The sequence below is a fragment of the Pleurodeles waltl genome, chromosome 3_1, assembly GCF_031143425.1.
Source record: "Pleurodeles waltl isolate 20211129_DDA chromosome 3_1, aPleWal1.hap1.20221129, whole genome shotgun sequence".
In the NCBI taxonomy this organism is placed as follows: Eukaryota; Metazoa; Chordata; class Amphibia; order Caudata; family Salamandridae; genus Pleurodeles; species Pleurodeles waltl.
In genome coordinates this window covers 231,786,440-231,801,903 of record NC_090440.1, presented here as the reverse complement: position 1 = coordinate 231,801,903, position 15,464 = coordinate 231,786,440, and the positions used below count along the sequence as shown (strand labels likewise).

The following is a 15,464-nucleotide window of genomic DNA, read 5'->3' as shown; positions in this document are numbered from 1 at the left end:
CTGTGGGTGTTCACAAACTTCCAAGGTAAACCAAAAATTGGAATGTTCACATTCCACCCCATGAGTGTTATTTACAAGTGCAGATTTCTCAACACTCGTAAATGCATATACACTTGCCAAGAATCCATTTGTGAATTACTTGACAGGCACAAAAAAGTAAGTTGGTCATAAAGATAAATTAATGACATAATTTACATTTGTGAACAGACCCCAGTATGGTTACAGCCTGTAGACAGTTTCACAGCACAGGCAATGGTACCCATCTGTACGCATGGTGAGTGAGGCAGGACCAAAAGGCCACCACTAGCTATAACCACGGAGGGTCTGGTCAGATGCGACAGGGTGACGCAAGGGCCTCAGAAACACTGAACGGTGTCAAGAGGAGAAAAGAGAAGAGGAAAAAAGGTGAGCAGGAAAAGAAGAAGAAGAAGGAAACGGAGCCGGAAGAAAAGGAAGACAGACCTGCAAATAAAGAGGTGAGAGGGAGAATGGGAACGGCGTGAAGAGTGAGGAGATATGGAGGGGGACGTGAGAAGGTGCCTGAGACAGGCAGGAAGAGAGAGGAGATGCAGGGCTGAAAGGGGTGGTGAAATAGAGACTGGTAACTGTAGGAAGACAATGGAGACAGAACTATGAGGAAAGAGGTGAGAGGGAGAATGTGAATCGGAGGAAGAAAGAGAAGTGAAGGGGAGAGATTATAAGGATAGCAGCAGATGCAGGAAGAAAGGAGATAAAACTGCAGGGGAGGAGATCAGAGGGGAAACTGAAATTACAGGACTAGAGAGGAGAGGGAGAGAGTTGTAGGGGAGAGGTGAATTAAAAAAGAGATCTGCAGGAGGAGAGGGTTAGAAAGAGACAGAAGCTGTGTGGGACTTAAAAGCACAGTGGGAGAGTTGAAAAGGGGGTCTGCAGCAGAATAGGTGAGGGAGAACAGCAGTAAAACAACGTGACAGGGATAACAGAAAACTGATGCAAGAGAGGGGAGGTGACGGGGAGAAGGTGTAGTTGTGGAGTATTGAGAATAGATAGCTACAGTAGGGAGAACAGGCAAGGGAGAGCTGCTGAACGAGGGAGTTTCAGGGGAGATGACTGGAAGAACAGCTGGTATCTCTGGAACAGGCACACACTCTCTCACCCCTTCCACACATTCAACCACCCACCCCCTCTTGTCACCTTAACTCGGTTTGCTTTTTTCAATAGTGTGCTTCAACACCCGATAATGCATTTTCATTGTAGTTAGAAGTACGGGACATTCCCAGCTGTGCACCTAGTCTTTAACACTGAAGGACACCCGCAAATGAAGCCATGAGAATGAGGATTCCTAACAAAGCCTGTCTTAACATGACTGTGCCACTGGATGTCTTGTTTAACCCATTTAAGGTAGCACATGTCACAAGTGCAGACTATATAAAGACTTCCACTGCGGGAGAGAGACTCTTTTTATATACATTAAACTAGAGTGTTAGTGCAGTCAAGCCAGCATTGTTCGAATTGCCTCCATTCGGTTACCAGGATGCTCCACGTTGGCAGGACTCCATGTTTTTATTCCCGAACTTTTAACAGATTTGTGCATTCGGGGAGTTTCAGTCTCTGTTTGCTTCCATTGAACAAATCCACCACATTATGATCTGGAAAAAGAAAGCTGAAAACTAGAATATTCTTGTGATGAGGTGGGTGAATCAGAGACTGACGAAAGCACCTACATACTGATCATGCCGTCAGTGTCCCACAAAGCATCCATGTTGATCCTCCCTAAAAGGAAAAAAATAGAAGGAAAAATGAAAAACAATATAGAAAACATAAACAACAAAGTCCGTTATTCCTGACAGGAAGAGCAGGAGAACATTAGAGGGGAGAAGGGAGGAAGGAGGGTCGTCACACAAGTGGCCCCGCAAGAAACCAAAGGAACAAACTGTAGCAGACAGAGGAGCGACCCAATCTGGGAAGAAAGAGAGAAGCCGCAGATAACAAAACCCTAGACACACACGCCAACTGTATATCCTATGGACTACAACTCCTACCAGGAAAAGAACAAGGAAGAAGTTGTCTTTAGGCTACAGCATTTGCCGCAGATCCTCCGAGAAGTCAGAGGGGCTGGAGAGGCACCCGGCCCTAGCCACGCTCACCGGGGATCGTGGCTTGCCCAGGTTAGTACACGTATACAGGGCTGGCGTGGTCATTCCATAGCTACCCTTAGCTCTTTCGGGATGTGAATACCTTGAAATTACAACCACACAATGCATGTGACATAATAAATGACAGTGACACTCTGTGGATAAAATATGTCACAAGTTTATTGACTTCACAGGTTGGGTTAGCTTACGGGCGATCCAGGTGTCTACGGTGAGTTCCTTGAACTGACGACACCCCTCCTGAGAAAGCTAGAGCTGTCTGGTTGGTGTGTCAGCACCTACTCACTTAGAATCTGTACAGATCGTTCATTTATGAGACCTCTTGACCTACTCCTCCTGACACCCCAGGCAATAAAAGAGGGGTTACCCACACTCTCCACCTACGGTGGCTCCTTGAGCTCAGCTTTTATCCTAGCAGGGGAGCAACACAAGGATGCTGTCGCCCCATGTCGCTCTGCGTGCGACGTGTACAGCTACATTCAGGAAGGAGGGGGGTGAAGAATGGGGAATTTTAAGGGATGGACTGACTTGTCACTGGTACTCTTATTTCAGTGTTTGAATTGAAGGGTTTGCTGTACTTTTTTTTCTTTTTTTTTCTTCTCTTTGTTTATTCAGGAGCTAAAAAGGGGCTTTTGTATTTATGAATTCATAACAGAAGGATTTACATAATTATTTATTCTGGCTAACAAGAAAAGCTAGAGGAGACAGAAGAAATTATATGCAGAATCCCAATAGTAAGGGAACCCCCAGAGTGAGTTTAGCTTATGAGATTTATATAGCGAATGGCTACCAGAAGGCCTTCTAGCACTGAAAGAGACACTATAAACTGCTGAATAACCTAATTAAGCCCTAAACCACGAGGTTTTCAAATCCTTACGGAAGGACAATTCCTAGCTATGTTCGCGAAGCTCTAGTGGGAGAGAGTTCCAAAGTTTGGTAGCTCTGCAGGTCACAGATCGTCCACCCCACAGAGATTTCTGAAATTTAGGACTCCTCAGCAAGGAGGCCGTAGGTGATCTGAGAGACCTACGAGGGATAAAGTAAGAGGCCATGGCCTTAAAAGAGCAGGGTCCCTATTATGGAGTGCTTTGTGCGTATCGCGGAGGGCCTTAAATTGTATTTGTTGTTCCACCGGAAGCCAGTGAAGGGCAGCTGTGGAGGTTTTAGCAGACTGATGCAATGGGATGTTCATGAGGAGGTGAGCAGCAGCATTCTGCACAATCTGCAGCCTTTTCACCACATACTCAGGTAAGCCAACGTAGAGGGTATTACCGTCATCTAAATGTGAGATTACGAATGCCTGAACCATAAGCCTTTTGGCTAGGAATGAAAGAAAGTGAAAGACTTTCCTCAGCAACCTCAACACTATGAAATAGGTGGCAGCCAGCTTTCTTACTTGATGGTTCATAGTAAAGCTGGAGTCCAGCCACATACCCAAACTCTTTATTGCACTTTTCGGAGGTGGTAATGTCTCCGGACCCTCCGGGACAAGGGTCGGGGTCTTATGCCAATATGCAATTATGTCCTACCCCATAAAAGAAACTAATGACGAAACCAGAGAAAGGGGAAGAATACAAGTCAGGAGAGTAGACAGGAAAGAAGATCAAACACTGCAGAGAAAAGAGAAGGGTCAAATAGGGAAAACAGGAAGAATATGTACAGTCACTTGGAATCACTTGTAGTGCACAAGAGAACACTACCTAGAAAGAAAATATGTGTAAAACCTAATCCTGACAGAAAACAAACTTCCAATAAATATGTTGTTTCTTTTTTTCAATCCTAGCTGAGTCTGTATGGTCCGTCCACACTTTCTAAAAATGCTTTAGGTAGCAGTTGATTTTTTCCAACACTTCTGTTTTCAAGTGAAGTGAAACTGAAAGCACGAATCCTCCCCTGCTGTGAACACCTCTCTAATGTGAGCAAAGGTAACTTATAATAACCACAGAAGGTCAGAAAGTGATGGGAGGAATGCTTGTACAACGTCTGACCAATGGCAATCACTCAGGGTAGCATTCCGAGCCATAGTTTTTCCACCATTGTGCGACTTCAGAGAAAGGCCCACCTTGTTTAAATCAGTATTGACCCTTCTCCTCGTGGGAACACTCCAGCCTGAAGCTCAATTGAAATAAGAAAAGGGATGAGCCATTAAAATTATAATATACCCTACTTTATAAACACAAATCTTTTTAATATTGTGGCTAATCCGGGGAGAGGCAACAGAAGGGCTGACTGTATATTAAAGAGGTCTGGCTCAGGTGATTTTGTTAAGATTAGAGATAACATTTGTGAAACTGGTCACCCAACTAGCATTGGCAATGACGATAGGTCTGGCTTTAAAGGAATGTTAAATGCTAATGTTAAGCATTTCAAATAGATAGGGAATAGATATGTATTTACGTGGCCCCATGCAAATGAGGAAATCCCTTTACCTCTGTGCCCACACAGTATTATGGACGCAGGCACGAAGGTAAAGAAGCTGTCAGGAGGTGCACTGACAGTGTGCCACAAAAAGGTGGTGCATTATAAGTGCCCCCCCCCGATAGCAGGGGAGAATAGCAGTCCCATGGACCCCCCAGACATCCCCTTGCAGGCGGTCACAATCACTTACTGCACCCATCTGTAAGAGGCTCTGTCTCCCCTCTTTAAAGTGCAGGTGGGTGCCGCCTGCATAGTGAAACACAGAGAGGCTTTGAAGAAGCTGCTCTGTATTTCATTTGAATGTGCCACAAGGCTGCAGTGGGGGCGGCACAATTAACCTAATAGGGTGCACTTTTCCTGTTTGTGCATGGCGCACTGGTTTTATGGTGATCTGTAGCGCAAACAGGGAAAGTATGCCTTGTATGTGATAGAGCCCCAGGTGGTGTTTCTATGGAATGGCTCAGATGAGGAAATTCTGCAGGAAATATTGGGCAAAGTGCCCGCCCTGCCAGACCTGGCTGTCCAGGAAGAAATGCTTACAGAAGGTGTGGAGGGATGTAGACATAGCAGCCTGGCAAATGTCCATGACTGGCACACCTCTTGCCAACGCAGTGGTAGGAGCCTTCACTCTGCTGGAATGAGCGCACACACACCTTCTAGTGGCTGCTTCTTGGCTTGCCCATAGCAGATCTTGAGGTTGGAGCCTTCAATTTGTGATGGTTCTCTTTTGCACCACTTTGCCTTTCTTAGCCCCAGAGAAACCAATGAAACGTTAGTTGTCCTGTAGGTAATCTCTTGTTCAATCCATATAGAAGCTAAATGCCTTTTTAAGGTTTAAGCAATGAAGCTGTTCTTCCTCCTTGGAGAGGTGAGGCAATGGATAGAAAGCAAGCAAGGTGATGGATTGCCTTATGTGGTAGGGCATGGCTACCTTGGGCAGGAATGCTTCTTTTTCTAGAGCAGTGGTTCCCAACCTGTGGTCAGGGTACCCCTGGGGGTCTGCTAAGCTTCCTCTGGGGGTTCGCGACTGCTTAGAAAATTAAATAATATTAACAGATTATTAAAGAGTATATAAATAAAGTGGCTAAACTGAAAGTTTAACATTTTAAAACATACTGTAAATGTCAGGAATTTGAAACTGGAAGCTTAAAATGTAATTAGTATCCTCAGACTGATTTTTGGGAGCAGCATATTTGTTTGCAAATTAAATAAAATGTTTGATGTACGCTTGTTTGTTTATTTTTGTGTATTTTTTGTGTTTCAAATCATTAAAAGTGTTTAGGCCAGAGTCCCCCGGCTTCCAGAAATTACTCAGTGGTTGGTCCTCAGATTTCAATAATGATTCAGTAGGTTCCAGTAATGCTAAAGTGGTGGTCCACAAAAGTAAAAAAGTTGGGAACCACTGTTCCTGAGGATTAATTTGTCTGAGAAGAAAGATGTACATTGAGGAACCATGGACAATGCCTGGAGTTCCCTCGCTCACCTGGCTGATGTTATAGCAATGAGGAATGAATGCTGTCCTGATGGTAAGAAGACAAAGAGAGCAACCATGGGTTCAAAGTGAGTACCAAATGAAGGTCCCACTGTGGCATGACAAATGGAGTTTTGAGAACATAATGACCAGTCCCTAAAAAAAATCATCACAACAGGAGATTTGAAAAGGGATGGCTGGTCAGAAGGCTGAAAGAGCCGAGAAATAACCAGCTGTTGCCACAACAAGTCCCTGAGCCAATGACAAATGGAACAGAAGAACATCAGATCACTGCTTGTAAGTTTGGTATTCCTTGAGATGCCTCCCAATATACACGTATGAAGGTGTAGTTTGTGCAAATTTGGGTGCAGGACCCAGGCCTGCCACAGAGGCTTCTCTCAAAGGGACAGCCAGATCAGAGGATAAATGCCCATGGCCAGAAATTCCAGGTACCACACTGTTCTCACCCAGTCCGAAGCCACTAAGATGACAAAAGCCCAGTCTGTCCTGATCTTTTTTGGTACTCTGGCTAGGAGAGGGAGGGGAGGAAAAGCATACAGGAGTCCTGAGCTCGAGTGTTGGCATTAAGTGTGTCTTAGAGAGGAATGGCTTGGGAACTCCCATGGCCAAAAGCTTTGATATAGCACGTCCTTTGCGGTGGCGAATAGATCATGCTAGTGTCCTTCCCATTGCTGGAAGTCCACTCTGAGTCTATCAATCAATCAATCAGTCAGGAGCTTGGAATTACATCTCTCCTGGATGGAAAGCCGGGGAGGTCTCTGAGGTGAGGAGTGATCTGTATTGTCTGAAGTCTCTTTAGGAGCTGAGAAGACATGACAGCATAGAGAGCGTTACTGTAGTCAAGGCAGCTGGTGACGAGGGCCTGGGTGAACGTTTTTCTGGTGTTGGCTGGGATCCATCTGAAGATTTTGCAGACCATGCAACTGAAGAGTTGTGGAAGCAGGAGGAGGCGACTGCATTGATCTGCCGCATCATGGTCAGCTTACTGTCGAGGATGATGCCAAGGTTGCAAGCGTGGTCTGTAGGCATGGGAGTGGGTCTGAGTTTAGCTGGCCATCAGCTATGGTCCCATGTGGAAGTGTTTTTCCCGAAAATCAGGACTTCTGTCTTGTCGGTGTTGAGCTTCAAGAGGTTAGTTTTCATCCAGTTGGCTATGGTGGTCATGGCGTTGTGGAAGTTGGTTCTGGTGGTGGATGTGTCTTCAGTAAGCAAGGGGATCAGTTGAGTATCGTCTGCATAGGAGATGTTGTTGAGTCAGTGGGATCTAATGATGTCTGTTAGTGGGGTCATGTAGGTATTGAACAAAGTGGGGCTCGGGGATGAACATTGGGGTACTCCGCAAATGATGCTCTAGGGGGCAGAGGTGAAAGTAGGTAGTCGGATGCTTTGATTGCGTCCTGTCAGGAAGGAGGCGATCCATTTGAGGGTGTTGTTTTGTATTCCGATGCTGTGGAATCTGTTGATTAGGGTATGGTGGGAGACGGTGTCAAATTTGACTGAAAGGTCGAGGAAGACCAGGGCGGCGGTTTCCTTGTGGTCAAGGAGTGCTCTGATGTTGTCAGTGGCGGCAATGAGTGCATTTTGGTGCTGTAGTTGGAACAAAAACCTGATTGGGAGGAGGTGTCCAGTAGGTTGTTATCTTTTGGGTAGCTGGAGAGCTGCTGATTGATTGCCTTCTTGAGTACTTTAGCCGGGTAGGGAAGTAGAGGGATGGGTCTGTAATTCTTGAGTTCATTGGGGTCCGTGGAGAGTTTTCTCAGGAGGGGTTTGATTTCTGCATGTTTCAATCTGTCTGGAAAAACTGCTGATGTGATCCGTGCTGACGAGCTTGGTTCCAAGGTTGAACAGGTGGTGGGGGAATGGGTCAGTGGGTGCTCTGGAGTGAACAGATGACATTATGGCTGAGGTGGATTCAGTGGTGTGCGGTGCCCACATGGAGATAGTGCTGGTGGTGGGCGCTGGGGTGGTTGAAGGAGCTGAGGTGTTCGTGCAATCAGGAATATCCCCTGAGCATTTAGCCAGTTCCAGAAGTGTACAGCCTCCTTGTTTGCCACACACCACCCTGTTTGTTGCAGGACCACATGGAGATCATGGTTTGGTGAGCACCTTTACTCGTTCCCTTTTAATGGTCAGGAGGAACACCTTCAGTGTCAAGCGAATAACTTGCTACTCCAACAACCTGATGTGGAGGCAGGCTTCCTCTGGAGACCAGAGTCCACTGATCTCCATCTCTCCCAGATAACTTCCACAACCCATTAACGATGTGTCCGTCACAACTGTTAGTTCTGGGTGGGATAGGGAGAGGGGTCTGCCAATGATCCAACTGAGGTCAAGCAGCCACCTTTGACACCTGGATGGAATCTGACAGATTGCTATGGTGTTGAGTCCATGTAAACTTCAGATGCCACTGCAGAGCACACGTGCCACCTAATGCCGTCCACAAGCAGGATACAGGAGGCCAAAAGGACTAATAGAGCACCTCATTGAGACCCAGGCTGCAGGTTGGCTGAAACATCAGGATCATAGCCTAAATATGCTGGACTCGTTGAGGCAGAGGGATGGCTCGGATGAAGAGGTCCCTTTGCGAAATAGTCAGGAGTGACTTTGACACATTGAAGGAAAACCCCCACAAATTCAACAGAGTGTCAGTCGGCTCAAGGTGATTTATGACTGTTTGAGGCAAAGGTGCCTTTAGGAGCCAGCCATCAAGATATGGAAAGACTGGCATTTCCAGCCTCCCCAGATGGGCTGTGATCACCCCGTCATCTTTGTGATCACCCAAGGTGTACTGTTAAGGCCAGACAGTAGCATGGTATACTGAAAGTACTCAGCCCACCTGAAACCACAGGTAACACCTGTGAGACTGCAGCACGGGGATGTGAATATATGTGTCCTGCAAATCCAGATTACAGTCCCATCTTCTGGTTCCAGGACAGACAGAACTTGGGTCAGGGTGAAGATTTTGTACTTATCCTTCTAGAGGAAGAGGTTCAGAGACTGAAGGTCAATAATGGGGCAGGTGTCTCAATCCTTATTTGACACCAAAAAGTAATAGGAGTAGCAACCAGTCCTGATTTCCAATGCCAGCACCCTCTGTGTTGCTCCCTTGGCGAAGAGAGCTTAAACTTCATCATGGAGTATAGACAAGCGGTCCTTCAGGATGTGTTGTGGAGCAGGTGACATGCCTTGGGGGTAGGAAAGAAAGGGTAGAGAGTATCTGTTTTGGTAGGCCTGGAGCACCCCTTTGTTTCAGACATGATGCTCCTGCAGCCAGGGAGGTGAAAGGAGATGTGACCACCTACCCATCTATTGTCACCACCCAGAACAAATTAAAGTGGTTTTGTAGAAGCGGCAGGGGGAGGAACTGGGATCTGGGTAACTCATTGGCACTGGGAGACTAGACACTGTCAGCCTGATCCCCGACCTGAATCTTGAAAGAATCGGGAGGTCTGTTGTTGAGGTGTAAATTGTCTCTGCTTCTGTTGGTAGCACCTACTGATGCATTGAAAAGGGCACTGCTGTGGAGAAAATTGCCAAATTGGTGGAGCTAACCCAGAGAGTGGGCAGTAGCCTTACTCTTGTTAAATCTTTCAAGGGTTGAGTCCGCCTTTGATCCGAACAGCCTAGAGCCATTGTAGGGCATATCCATGGAAGACTGCTGCACATCACATGACAAGCCAGTGGAATTAATTTAGGCGTGGCTCTAGAGCACTACACTTGTGCCAACCACTCTACTGAGGCAGTCACTAGTGTTCAGACTTGATCTGATTGAATATTTTGCTGCATTCTGTCCATCCAAATTAAGCCTCTTTAAGTTTGGACAGAGGATGCATGAGGCAGCTGGCAAGACGTCTGCCACCCTGTGTCTTAATGCAAAAGAATACTTGCCAGGAGGCATGTTGTATTGATGGAGTGTAAGGTGAGGCTGGCGGAGGAGAACATCTGTTTCTTGAAAGTCTCCATCTGCTTGAATTCCCTGTCTGGTGGAGTAGTTGAGAAGGAACTGGGTTTCAGGCAGATGGTAAATGCCCGAAACACCATGCTGTCTGGAGAAGGATGCTGTAGAAGAAAGCCTGGGTCCCCAGGAGCATGCCTATGCAGCCTCACTACTTGTCTCTTGGAAGCATAAGTGTCTAATTTCACATATTATTGGGTCCTTGGTGGTAGGCATGGGTCTCTAAATCTGATTGAAATATCAAACCTGTATCTAGCATCCGTGACATCAGTATCAGTGTTGCTACCTGAGCCGGTGGCGTTGGTCGTGACTTCAAACATTGTGCCAAGGATGGAATTGCGGTTGGCCCCAGACCTGGGACCATTGGTGCCAACCTTGAGAAAGGGGTTGATCTCCGTGTGAGGTTGAGGGACACAGTTGCCATCAAGGATGGATCCACTGGTGGTAACCCAACTGGAGGCCCCCTCAGATCTTTGGGGACCAGAGGCACTCCAAAGGGATCCGGTGCGGCATCAAAAATCTCCATTGCTACGTTAAGTTGATGAAGCTGTTGTGGTGTTCCTGTCTGCTTCAGGAAAGACCAAACTAGTATCAGAATTGGCTACTCATGAGGAGGTGAATATACACAACTCTTGCATGAATCCCCGAGTCCGCACCGCTTGCTCCCGATACCTCAAGAACTCCTGCAGTAGAAAGAGAAGAAGGATTAAAGCAGGAAGAACACAGAGACAAACAACACTAACAATAGACTACCATATTTTCAAACAGCACGGCAGAGCTTCTGACAACCAAGACCAATCCCACAAGAATGAAGGAGAAGAAAAAAATGCCACAGCTGCACAGGAAGGGAACAAGGAGGAGATCGGGACAGGAGAGGATCAAGGAAGCAAGACGCAAATTGGAGGGAGCACGTCTAAAGCAGATGTGCAGGAGGAAACCGCCAGCCTGGACCAAGGACCTGATGCATGGAGTGAGGAGTAGTACATTACCCCTGGAGGATGCCAGAGAGCCACCACTACTCAGGACTGTTGTGGCATAGCAGGTGAGTTCTGAAGGGAAGGGAGCGTGTATGTTTGGGGGTTGGGGAGGTCATGGTGCAGGGGGTGTCATAAGAGTTTTTTTGCTTCTTTTGTTTGTTGTTTACTATATCACACTAGTTAACAAGGCCTTGACTTAGCGCTAACAGGTTGGCTCTCGTGTTTTAAGGAGAGTGACATCTCTGACCCTGTTAAAAGGGTATCCCTGACACCCGGTGAGGCTAACCGGATGCATGCCAGAAACCCTGTGACCCACTAATAGGAGGAAAGTGAGAAATAGAGAGCTGAGAGTAACATAAAAAGAACCTTATCCAGAAGGCTTTTCTGAAGCTCATTATTTGCGTGTTGATATATCAATGTAACGAACAATGGGTGTGGTGATGAAAAAAACTGACCAAGACATTTGTCCTGTTTTCATACTGCTACTTCTTTCTTTGAGAATCTGGGGTGGTGCCATCTGGACGGAAGACCCTGAAAACCCGAAAGGAAGACTATTACCAGTGGATCAATTGTCATCTTTACAATTGTTGTTTCCTCATATCAATAACACTATTAAATACCATGATTCTGAATCCTATCCGGCCTCAGCATTTACATATCCGCCCAGTCCTCCCACAATGTTTCAGTATTTTGACGAATGGGCATGATACATTTTATTGTGCAGCAAAGAGACAAGCAAATCATAAAGGATAACCTTGCATGTCAGCGATCTGAGCCTAGGTAGCCTAATCTTGACTGCTTGGTGGATGAAGGAGACCTTTGGACAGTGCTTAATTTGTGAAAAAATAAGTGTTGGGGACTTTGTCAGGAGACCACTGTAGCTTGTACAACCCATTGCCCCTGCCAGACCTGCCAATGACAGTACCAACGCAACTACTATCACATTCCACCAAGTGTGACAAATAAGACTATTCCAGACCCCCAAAGCTATGAGAATGAACTAAAAAACTGTTGCTGTGCTTGTCTTTAAACTAGTCACACAACGCCATCATATAACAGACTATCATAAGTGCCACTGCTAACAATTAAGTGCTGGTGCCAACATCATAAACCATTGGCTCAAACTAAGCACTGCCTTTGGGGCCAAGACCCTGTTGCTTAATCAGCTCACCGGGGCAGTGGGGGCGTGCTCTTAGAGAGCAAGAAAGTAAAAAGGTCTCCCATACAGGGAGAATGAATAGAGGGATTGGTGCTATGCCAGTGCACAGGAGAATGTCTGAATCAGTGGTGTATCCAGTGGTCAAAACTAAGGGGATGTGAAGGGCACAAAGTGCCCATACTTTTTTTTATTTTAGAAAAAATAGTTCTACTGCTTTTTGTGAAAAGATAACCGTCCCAGGACAGTTAATTCCAAGAGCTGAAATGCTTCAGCTGAAAGGTAAGACAGGGTGCCTCCTGTGATGTGAAACCGGGGGAGGGGCAGACAGCTAAACAAACCTATTTGCTAGTGTGCCTGCTACCCTGAAAGAAAAGTAAATGTGCACAACAGGTCAATCAGCAAATATAAGGGGTGCTTGAAAGCTGGTATTAGCTTGAATTGATGGAATTAGTGAAGCTTCCTGAGGACACACATTTATTCATTTTGAGGGGTATTCTAAGGGAGCTAACAGCTAAGCTGTGTAGTGGGTGCATTAGAAAAGCAGTTATAAAAAAAATTGCTTCCTGATGACACATATTTATTCTTTTTAAGAGGGATAATAAGGGCGCTACCAGGTAAGCTTTGAAGTGTCTCCTTTTAAAGGATAGTTATAAATAAAATCCCGTTATGTACAGTCAGGGTATTACTAAAATCTATATTTTGGATGCACCTTTTTATCCTAAACATTTTTGTGCATTTTTAGCGTCCTATCGTATACTGTCTCTAATGCAGGTTTACATTAATGACTTACACGTCAACAGTGCTTTCTCTCACACTCTGGGACCTTGTAGCCCTAAAAATATACAAGTCACTATTCTCCACTGTCTCAACCTGGGTTCAATTCTGTGGCTTTCTAGTGCAGTGCATTAACTAATACAGGTTTCATAATGCACAATAGTGCATTTCCCACTGATTATCATAACTTGCATTTAGCTTTCACTTAAGCTGTGTGCTATTTAATCCGTAGTTATGTGAAGGGGAAAGACCAAAAAAAGTTACACAATATTTTGGCCCATATTTATACTTTTTTAGCGCCTCAAACTTACAAATACAATTGTATTTTGTACGTTTACGCCGATTTTGCGTCAAAAAACGATGCAAATGTGGTGCTAAAAAAGTATAAATATAGGCCTTTGTTTTCTAGCCATGACTTTGAACACACCCCGCCCCCACTGCGTGCACCATCACAGTTCCCATACTTTTTTAATGCCCTTCGACCAGTGGGCGTATCAAGCATGACGTGGTCCTTAATGCAAACAAGGAAAAGACAAGAAGACAGCGGACAGACATCCGAGCGTGATTGGTACATTTGTAACGTTCTATGTGACACTAAACTTTTAAGGGAAGCATTGGCAGCAGACCACTGAGGCTCAAACGTTACACTACTGGGGAACTGGATATCCAAACCCATAAGTTTGAATAACCCATAGACTCAAATGTTATTTCATAGCGCCTTTCTTTGTGTAAGCACAAAAAAGGTCGTAGGTTGGTCCCACAAGATTCAATGACCTTTGTTCCTACGTTGTACAAAAGAATAAGCTGTCACGATAGCTCTATGCGCAAAAAGGGGCATTGTTTGCAAATTTGACCTGAAATGCTTCTGAAGGTCGAGTGTTTGAATCTCGAATTAGCCTTCCATGCTTTCAAGTTTGGTAAAGTGGGGGTGATAGTAGCATCTTTTAATCATAGCACTTAAAAATGACAGATGTGCAGTATGAAACGCTGAATAAAAAGACAAGATATATTTTGTTGTAGGAAACAAAGGACATAACTCTGTCTCCTGCTACCTCGGGTTTGAATTAAGTGGCTAGCCGTCTTATCTCTACACACGACTCATCCAAGGATTTGTTAATATCCGCATTCATCCTTGAACGCTTATAGCACAAATGTGGATCATTTCGGAAAGCCACTGAATGAAGTCATTCACAGCTGCCAAATGCCCTATGTCAGGTGTGGTACAACTGGCAAGTTCTTGCTTCTTAGCCAAAGTTACGTTGCTTTCTGGATCTGTTTTTTTTTTCTTCAATTTTAAGAGTGGACTTAATCATCCTGGAATGGCAAATACTGTTTAGTGGTGTACAGAATTCATGTAATTGTTTTTATGAAATGAAAATCCACCATACAGTGCTATATCTTGGTCCCCAGTGTGTCCACATGTTAAATCTTTGACGCAAGGACACATTTCGTGCTAAAAAAACACGAAAAATGCAAATGCTGTCAACAACAGCCACCGGCTTCTCCTTGTTCGCATTGTTCCCACACTCTTGCAACATCATTTTGCAGAGAACGGCTTGATGGGACGTGAAATAATGGTTTATTGGTGGGAATTTTGTTTAACAAGTTTAACAAGTGTAAAGCAAAATTCCCTAAATTACGCTGGTGTAACTTAAACACTATGTTCAACTATAACATCAGTGGCCTCTGTTTTTTTCCCTGTAAGTGTTTGTTCATTAGGTTGGTGTGATATGTCTATAAGATATATATGTGATATGTCAAATGGGGATGTCACAGCACATAAAAGTTTTCAAATGCCATTGTTTACTCATGCGGTACTTTTTAAGCTGAAGCCTATCAGAGAGCACAAGTGTCTGGTTGCAAAAAGATTTCTTGCAGACATTCTGAAAGCTTTACTAGGAATGTATTCAGCCCATTGCTAACCACTGGCTTAGTAGTTTGTAACTCACATGTTTCTGGCTTTCTGTTTTGCAGGCTTTACTTGTTTTAGGCTGTCCAGAATGCCTTCGTCCCTCCCATGGACAAAAAACCTGCTCACCATCGTTCCTTGTATTCTTCCATGAGTCCTTGATTTCTGTAAACAGGCCTTTACATTTTGTTCTTATCTTGTCATATTTGCTGTGGTTCAAAGACAGAGGTCAGATGTCAGGCTCTGTGTTCGGGGAGAGCTTGGTTTTTACTTTTCTTTCTCTGGCTCATACACTAAAATGTAAACACCAGTAAATGAACTCTGCAAATATTTCAGAATATATCAGAATTAGGAAAGTACAAATGAAGCACAGTTGTTTTTAATTCGAAGTGTGGTGGAAACAAAATTTTAATACAATCAAACTAAATCAGTACACTAGGTGATGCAATATTCACACATCATTTGTGCGCTGTATAGTTTTGTCAGTAAAACTGTATGTCTGTGCAAAAGCAATGGTCTTGTCAATTGAAAATGTGTTATCTGTAATGGCAGTTTGCTACCATACGATGTGTACTCCACACTACACCACTCCAACTCCACTCTACACCACTCCACTCTTATGCTCCACCACAGCATGCCCCTCCACTC

General features: G+C 44.9%; 1 long non-coding RNA gene across 1 annotated transcript in view; it reads left to right on the top strand.

Annotated features, from left to right (window-relative positions):
* Nucleotides 1-15,243, top strand: part of LOC138283187 (uncharacterized) — a 122,717-nt gene extending 107,474 nt beyond the window's left edge. The window contains exon 3 of the long non-coding RNA XR_011201117.1: nucleotides 14,882-15,243. This is a non-coding gene — a long non-coding RNA (uncharacterized lncRNA). The remainder of the gene's footprint in view (nucleotides 1-14,881) is intronic.
* The last annotated feature ends 221 nt before the right edge of the window (nucleotides 15,244-15,464 follow it).